Raw genomic sequence first — 7,793 nt, forward strand, 5'->3', positions numbered from 1 at the left:
TGGCTTAAAAAGATGACTCCTTCGGCAGGGTCATCTTTGACTTATTTGACTTTGATTGGTTTGGGTCTTAGGAACCATAGTCCAAAGTGCGCTCCAGACACTGGGGATTATCCTGCTTATTTATAATCTTAACTCTCTCCGAGGTGCACTGTATTCTCTCAAAAGCTTTACGTGCATGGTTACAGCTGCTAACCACCAAGCAAATGATCTCCCTAAGACTGGGACATCTAAAAAGGAAGAAAGAGAATGACTGACTTAAAGATTGTAAACTTGAAGCTGTGACCTGTAAATGTCACAGGGATTAAGCAAAACTGTTATGACCTATGGACACTACACAAAGGACTGACAAAAATTGGAGAACTTCAGAGTGGTAGCTGAGAGTGGCACTAATGCCTTAAAATTTTTATCACATCTTTCAGCTAAGCATAGAGTCTGATCAAAAGGGGAGAATCATTAAAAAGGAACAACAGGCCCAAAATGGAGTCACTTGTGCTAAGCCCCACATCAACAAACCAAGACTTAATACCTAACCTAATAACAGTTTCAACATTTCCCAGAACGTAGTTTTAACCAGTCGGTCTGGAATTTTCTGGTCAGCACCAGTGAGGTACCACATGGGCCCTTCCCATCCCCCAGAGGAAGATGAGGTAATCCACTCTCTGCCTAGAAAAGCCTTCCTTTTAGTACAGCTCCTCAGAGCTCCTCTCTACTTGCTAGATGGGATGTTGCCCAAATCATGAATGGTTCAGTAAAGACAATTAGATCTTTAAAACTTATTCAGTTGAGGGACTTCCCTGGTGGTCCAGTGGTTAAGACTCTGCACTCCCAATGCTGGGGGCTCAGGTTCAATCCTTGGTCAGGGAACAAGATCCCATATGCTGCAACTAAGACCTGGTACAGCCAAATAAATATTTTAAAATAAATAAATAATAAAATTTATTCAGCTGAAAAAAATTTTTTTAAACAAGGGACAACAGAAAGTACCTCTAAGATCCCTGATCATGAAGAAGGTAGTCAATGTGAAGGAAGGGCAAAACCAAGCAACGAGTAAAACCAGGGAGTAGAGTGTGAAGGAGTTGTTTCATTTTGTGAATTGATATTATAAAATGGATTGTGAGAGTAATTAATTTGGGGACTGGTCACTGGTTGAGTGCTGCAGAGTAGAAGAGCATGTTTGGGTTGATACGGGACACACAGCTCACTATAGAACAATCACAGATGGCTATATGTGATCCAGACACACACGAGGTTATTCCTGAGGGCTCAGCCAGCCTGATGGACTGGAGAAAACATCTGTTAACCCTGAGAAGGGAGATTGCCCATCACCCGCTATGAATGCCAAGTGGAACACCCCAAATGAAGCAGCTGATGTGCTTCATATGTAAGCCATGTGGGACGGGCTTTGTGATGACTGAGATATTTACCTGATGAATATGCCCATTACCCAGGACATGGTAAATGCTGTGGTTAAGGGGTCCCCTTTCACAAAGGCACCCCATATAACCCTATTTTTGCAAAACCAAAGAACAGTGCAGGAAGCTTTATCGAATTTCCTGTCTCAGCTTCCCCTCATAGGTCTTACAGATGTAACCAAGCAAAGGGCTCATGTACCCAAGCGCAGAAAGCCAAACTATGACAGCAGGTGTTTGCAGCAAGGTAAGGATTTACTGCAGGGTGTCAAGAAAGGGAATGGGAGACAAGCCTCAGATCCACTCCAACTTGATCTTTGAACTAAAGGTCTTTTGAGGTTTTTTTAAGGTGAGGAACAAAGAGGCTGGGATTAATCATTTCTTATGACATTTCTTAATCATAGTTTTGGAAGTCAAGATGTCTCTGATGTATGATTCTCTGACCAGGTGGTCCATGGCTTGGGAGTCTGTGAGCTTATTTTACTCCGAAGAAACAACCTGAGTCTGTACGTTAATGATGATATCTATAAGAGCAATTTTAGTACATTAAACACTTTATCGACAACAGCAAAATTTTAGTCATCTGACTCTGGTTGGCTAGTGTTCAGTTAGCACAGAATTGAGGTTAGAGGGGACAAGAAGGGGAATAAAGTTTTGCATAAAGGGATTAATCATGAACTCGGTAAGGGAACTTGGTTTTAGAAGAACTCAGTTTCACAGGTGGTAATAAAAACATTAAGTTAATTAACAAGAGAATGCAAAGAGGCCGAGGGGAGACTCAAAGGACTTCCCAACAGAGTGGAAATTTTTGAATAGTTATTAAGAAATAAGGTGAATAAGCAAATATTGATAGGAGCAAAACAAAGAGGAAACAGAAAGAGGAGAGTCATGAGACCCGTCCCAGCAGGAGGGAAATTTTTAGATGATTTTGGAGAAATTGAAAAAGTCAGCAGCTATATTTGTCTAGAAACATTAAACATAATTTTTTCCATTTGTACGGGGCTAATGCACTGTATTAAATAGGTAACGTCTTATCTACATGGGTTTGATGACAGAAACTAATAAAGTATTCTCTAAATAATGGAAAAAAAAAAAGAAAAGTAAAGGTCAGAATGCAGAAATTACAGTGAGAAACCTGACCAGTCATCGTTTGGGACAGTGGTTAGATTAATCAGGTTAAAGACTGGCTAAAGCGCCTTGCTTCAGTCCCTCACTGGTGACCAAAAGACTTTGGCACAAGAGTGGGCAAAGTGGTCAGAGGGTGGAGAAAAGTTTCCAGGACTCCTTGATACAGAAGCCACACCTATTGGTGAAGCCCCTACATGGGCAACAATTAGATCGAGAGAATGTAAACGTGTAATGATTGATAGGATTATGAAAGTTGGAATGCTTCAACAGGTTATACGTAAAGAATTTGTGTCTCCTTTTATGGGAATGGATATTATCTTTGGCTGTGGAACATTTCCCCTACCCAGTATTGCAAACCAAAACCTCTGGATGAAGTCCTAATGGAGGCTACAGTTAGAAATGTAAGGTAAAAGTTTGTAGGAAGATTGATATGTTCCAACAGTCTTTATAGTGGTTGCATTTCTTTTACTTGGTTGTATTATGAGTGTGGACAGCTACTCTCACAGGGGAATATTTCCCCTACGTAGTATTGTGTAAAACAGAAGGCATGTAAATCCGCCCTTCCAGCAATGCTAATTGGACATGCTAAATGGGAATCAGGAAGATTCCCTGAGCTCACACATTGTAGAATAGAAGCTGGAGTGTTGGTGCAGACAAATTCTCCCTGTGATAGCCCTATGTGAGATAGCCCTGCGTGGAGCACAGACTGGGACATATGGCAAAGCCTATGAGCAATGCCTACTGGGACTTAGGACTGGAGAGTTGAAACACTCTGATGAAGATGGCGGTGCCCAAAAGAGTTCCATAGTAAAATGGAAATTGCTTATATAGGGTCTTATTTTGGGGAGAATGCAAGGAGGACATAGATACCAGCAGGGAGCCTTTTCCCCGCTAAGACTGACTCTGGAACTGTGTGAGGAGTTGATGGATTCTATTGTCACTTGGTCAGTGCCCTATAAACAACTCTCCTCTGACAGACAAAGAGCTACTTGGTTTGTAGATGGCAGTTCCAAGGTAAATGGACAACATTCTGATTGGAAGGTCACCAATCTGATTGAAGGAGGTAAAAAGAGATCAGCCTGGTGTGCTGAATTGCATGCTGTTTTCCTAGCAGTGATGGAAGAGTTGAACAGTGGTAAAAGCCCCTACGTTTGGGTTTTTAATGACTCATGGGCAGCGGCCAATGCCCAGTCCATTTGGTCAGGTGGGAGGTTAATGGAAACCTGACCTGTTAAAGGGATGTCCATAAGGGGCACAACCCTATGGAAATCCGAGGAGTGCATTAAATTAGGACATGTCTATGCCCATCAGAACTCCCTTACACGTTTGGAAAGTGACTGGAATTAACAAGCAGACATTCCCACATGCTCTCCCTTTTTCTTTTTTTAAATATATTTATTTATGGCTGCATTGGGTCTTTGTTGCTGTGCTTGGACTTTCTCTCTTTGCAGCGAGCAGGGGTTACCCTTCGTTGCAGTGCACGGGCTTCTCATTGCGGTGGCTTCTCTTGTTGCAGAGCACAGGCTCTAGGCACGTGGGCTTCAGTAGTTGTGGCACGCAAGCTCTAGAGCACAGGCTCAGTAGTTGTGGCACACAGGCTTAGTTGCTGTGCAGCATGTGGGATCTTCCCACATATCGAACACATATCCCCTGCACTGGCAGGTGGATTCTTAACCACTGCTCCGCCAGAGCATTCTTAACCACATGCTCTCTTGAGATGGCCCCTTGGGTCCAGAAATGAGGGGACATGGGGGCACTGCAGCAATGCAAAGATGGACTGAATTTAGACATGTTCCTTTTGCACCTGTTCAATAACAAAAATTCAAACAAGTAAATTTTAAAGATCTAATTGGCTTTATAAAATGATTCATGAATTGGGCAGCATCTCATCTAGCAATAGAAAGGAGCTCCATCAACCTGCAGGAAACAAAAGGTCTTTAAAGGTAGAGAGGGAGCAGAGAAAAGGAAATTATCAGCAGAGCAAGCATTGTTTTAGGCAAGGTCATCCTTCTAAGCGGGAATGGAAGGGGTTTATCAGCAGATTTCTTCCTTGTGCTACCCAGGAAATTCCAGGTTTGCTGGCTAAAGGTTGCATTCCTGGGGAAGATTGAAACTGTAATTAGTTATGTATTGAGTCTTGGTTTGCTGACATGGGAACCTAACAAATGTTACTCCATTTGGGGACCACTGTCTCCTTTTTATCACACTCTCTAAGGTACAAAATGTCATTAAGAACTGTACTGTCTTCCAGCAAAAGAGACAGAGACTGCAGGTGGTTAGAGACTGCAGATTTCCTGGTGGGAAGGCCCTGAATATAGCTGTCAAATCAGACTGATTCTCCTAGCCCTGGGGGCTGCAGATGGATCCTGACAGGAATAGACACTGACTCTGGAATGGGCTTTGCTTACTTGGTGGTAGATGCAAATGCTTAGAGCATGACGAAAGAACTGGAAGAGAAGATATTATACCGATATGGATGGCTAACCATCATTTCTTCAGACCAAGGAACTCACTCTAGAGCCTATAATGTCCAACAACGGGCAGAGAGATGTCCTCCTTGGAGTACTAGTTTGATAGAGAATTGGAACCGACAGTTAAAGCACTGGTTGTCTAAAACAGAGTGGGGGTGGGGATAAAGGCATGAAAAGCTGGCTTACATGCCTTCACAAGTGTGTACTCATATCCAACACAAAAACGAGTGGGGCCAAAAGAGTGTCCCTACTGGATAGATTTCTCCATTTTTTTGGTGGACCTGTTACAGAACTGAACTTGAGTCTGCTCACGCACTACACAGCAAAGCCAGTCTACTGGTTATGGTGAAGGAATATTGCAGGGCACCAAACAAGGAGAATGGGCAGCTCATGCTCAAAAGACCTGAGCTCCCCAGTGGCTTTCAGGGAAGGGTTTTTAAAGGTAACACTTGGCGTGAGGGGTGCAACTCCTGCACTTTCTTCTGATTGGTTGGTGGTGAGGTAACAGGGTGATGTTTCTGGAATCTTAATCATCAACCCTCTGGTTGCAGTCAGTCTGGGATCTACATGCTTGTAGTCAGCATATAGTTAGCATCCTCCACCTGAGTAAGAGTCTTAGTTTCTGCAGAACAAATCAAAGACATGTGTCGGATCATTATGTATGTTCCTTGAGGAGGAACTAGGACTCTGTTTTATCACTGAACTATTGTTTAAGCTATCGTTACTTTTCTTGCTTGACTACTTTTCCTTTGTAGCTGCATTCCCTCACTTCCCTAATTAGCTTGAGTCTGCTCTTTGAAGCTCAGGGAAATCTTAGGAGACAAAAGCTTTCTTTCTACAAACAAGAAATGAGGGACTCAGAGGGGCTTTTGTACTTGGGAAGGTCCCCCAGGGTCCTGCCTGGTTTCAGATCTGGGGAAGGGAGGTTAGGGAAGGTGCTGTTATTCTCTCTTCCTTGCATCACTTCAACTTTTTTTTCTTTCCTCCCCTTCTTGATGCAGTGGTTATAAGACCAGGGCTGCAACTACAAAGGCACGAAATGGGGGTGATTCCTAAGCAAGAAACTCTGACTGTGTTTTTAACCTTTATGTTGGAATTCCTAAGGGCCTGATGGGGCAGGACATACCTTCACCGCATCTGACAAAATTGGGGCTAACAATAAATACAGCTATATTGCCTGGTGGTAAAGATAGCCCACCAGTTCTGCGCCTGTGTAACCTTACGTTTTCTGAATAGAAGTGGATTGAAGGGGAGGCATTTGCTACACCAGTGCTGCTGCCTGCAATCTAGACCAGCAGAGTGGCCAAACTTGTCTCTTCCAAAGGTGGAAACGTTTGGGTATAAAAGGAGAGAAGGAAAAATAGTAGTTCCGGGTAAAGGAATGAATAAATGGGTTATGTAACAAGGGAAATCTAATATTACATTAACACCTCCAAAGGGGCTCAGAGCAAGAGATGATGTTGTCTCTTAGCTCAATTATACCAAAGGCCTGAAAGGGTGAAGCCACGTGTTGCTGACTCCACTTCTGCTTTTGGAGCCTCACAATATTAAATGGAAGCCTGAGAACCTGAGTGGCCTCACCCTGATATGCTTTTTCATACCATAGGACGATGGACTGGATTGTTACCAGTAGCTGATAGTTATTAATAGGGATTCTAGTAATATACCAGTACTTCTGACTTTTCTGGTTGTTTTACTATAAGAGAGCCATGTTGGAAGACCAGCAGCTGGACTGCGATATTATGATTTACAATAAGAAATATATATTTGGTCATGGCCCCTGGCACAGAGCTTCTAAAACTCTTGGAATTCAGTGATGCGAGTGGCAGAGGTATCTTTTGTTACGTTAATGAGGTGACTTTTGGAAAGCATCTAAGGATGGGGGCTGGTTGCCAGTAGAGTGGACCAAATGATTACAGGGTTGGAATTTTCAGCCCCACCGAGAAGGGAGAGGGGCTGGAGATTGAGTTCAATCACCACTGGCCAATGATTTAATCTACATGCCCATGTAATGAAGCCTCTACAAAAATTCAAAAGGACGGAATTTGGAGAGCATCCGGGTTGGTGAACACGTGGAGATTTGGGTAGACTGATGCACTCAGAGAGGTCGAACACTGTACCCTTTCCCCAAACCTTGCCCTCTCTTCCATCTGGCTGTTGCTGAGTTACATCCTTTTATATTAAACCAGTAATCCAATGAGTGAAATGTTTCTCTGAATTCTGTGAGCCACTCTAGCAAAATTAAGCAAACCTCAGGAGGGGGGATGGTGGGACCGTCTAATCTACAGCCAGCTGGTCAGACGCACAGGTGATAGCCTGGATTTGCAATCAGTGTCTGAAGTGATGGCGAGGAGCAGACTTGTAGGACTGAGCCCTTCACCTTGTGGAATCTGATGCTCTCTCTGGGTAGTGTCAGAATTGAGTTAAATTGCAGGACACCCAGCTGGTTCCGAGAATTGCTTGGTGATATGGAAAACCACACACACACACACACACACACACACACACACACACGCACGCACGCACGCACGCACACCATTCAAACTGGGGTGCTCAGAACCGTCAAAGCTATACTTAAAAAATAATTAAACACGGGTGCGCCTGCCCCCCCCATGGATGCCACAACTGTTGGACTTTGGGGGCCCAGCCTAGGGCAGTGCTACAGGGCTGCTGATCCCTAGTGCTCTTATTGACTGTATGCATGGACCACCCACCCTCCAGCCCGGGGCTGCTCAGGCCTGGTTGCCTTCATGGAGGAATCCTCCCCAGGAGGGCAGAGATGGGT

This window comes from Grampus griseus (genome assembly GCF_964374135.1).
Source record: "Grampus griseus genome assembly, chromosome: 14".
Classification (NCBI taxonomy): Eukaryota; Metazoa; Chordata; class Mammalia; order Artiodactyla; family Delphinidae; genus Grampus; species Grampus griseus.